Source organism: Cyprinodon variegatus, unplaced genomic scaffold, assembly GCF_000732505.1.
Source record: "Cyprinodon variegatus isolate N-32 unplaced genomic scaffold, C_variegatus-1.0 Scaffold1272, whole genome shotgun sequence".
In the NCBI taxonomy this organism is placed as follows: domain Eukaryota; kingdom Metazoa; phylum Chordata; class Actinopteri; order Cyprinodontiformes; family Cyprinodontidae; genus Cyprinodon; species Cyprinodon variegatus.
Window position 1 is genome coordinate 10,407 of NW_015151725.1, and position 1,595 is coordinate 12,001.

Below are 1,595 nucleotides of genomic sequence, written 5' to 3' on the forward strand. Positions count from 1 at the left end.
CTACAATCACACAGTATTATATCTAATAACTAACCCAAACATCAAACACTACTGAAAATAAGCAGAATTAAAGAAATAAAAGGGGAAGAGGAGTTCAAAATCTGTGATATTCAAAGTTTAAGGCTTAATGTATTTAAAAGTGTCCTTTATAATAGCAACGGATAAAACGTAAATAAACCATGACACAGATGCTAACAGCATCAAAACGGTGAAGTTTCATTCAGTTTATGGTGAAAATAATAATGACTAAATAATGACTCTGGAATGCATTAAATTATGATGAGGCTGAAAAACCCGTTAGCTTAGCTGGGCCCAGGGGTTCTGGTTCTGGTCGGGTCCAACTGAAACACAGAGAGGGTTAGCTTACGATGTAGCAGTTAGCTATATCAACACGTGAGTCGTTCGGTCTGTAGCGAGCATTAGCATTCAGTGAAACCTTTAAACCATCAGCAGTTGAATCAGAAAGCTTATTTCACATAGAAACACCAACACGACTATCTATTCTTCCTATAGTTCACCCAATCAGAGCACTTATTATGCATCAGATGGAAAGGAGGGGGGGAAGGAGGCAGTTACTGTTTTGGTCAGTGGAGTGAAGGCCTTCGGCTCGGTCCGGATTCTGCAGGCCCGTCTTCAGTCCAGTCTGTTCGTCCAACAGAAACTCAAAGAGATTTGGATCAATCCGACACAACAATAAGAGCACAGACTTCTCCGGAGGGGTATCGGTTGCTACGTACTAGGGGTNCTTTGAATCAATCTGACTGGATGATCTGGTTGAACTGGAAAGTGCCTTTAGATGGCATGTGTTGTTAACTGGAGCTATAGAAATAAACTGAATTGAATTTAATTGAATTTAATATGATCGAGATGCAGACCATTTTATTTTTATTTTGTAACGTAGTGCCACTTAGCTCACCAGAAGATTATGAATATATTAAATAACTAGAACTGGAAGTTAGTTAATTAATTGGTCATTCAAATCAAGGGTAAAGCTAGTTATTTATTATCAGTTGAATGATTTCTAACTGTAACTTGCTTATTGATCAGGGTTTTAGCCCCTTTCCTAAAAGGTTAGACTCCTGAATCCAGCTGTTAAAAATCCAGTTGTCTTTTACCAATTTAGTCATTTAGGCTGTGGCTCTTAGCAACGTTATTAATCTAAATAAATGTGCCTCTGTTCATTCAAATGCTACTGAAAGAAGAGTGAATCCAGCCTGAGTGATAAATCATTCACTGGGTAAAATGAACACAAATACCTCGAGTTAAAATACAATGATACCTTTAATAGCTACAATCACACAGTATTATATCTAATAACTAACCCAAACATCAAACACTACTGAAAATAAGCAGAATTAAAGAAATAAAAGGGGAAGAGGAGTTTAAGAGTCCGTTCAAAATCTGCGATGTTCAAAGTTTAAGGCCTAATGCATTTAAAAGCAACGGATAAAATGTAAATAAACCGTGACACAGATGCTAACAGCATCAAAACAGTGAAGTTTCATTCAGTTTATGGTGAAAATAATAATGACTAAATAATGACTCTGGAATGCATTAAATTATGATGAGGCTGAAAAACCCGTTAGCTTAGCTGG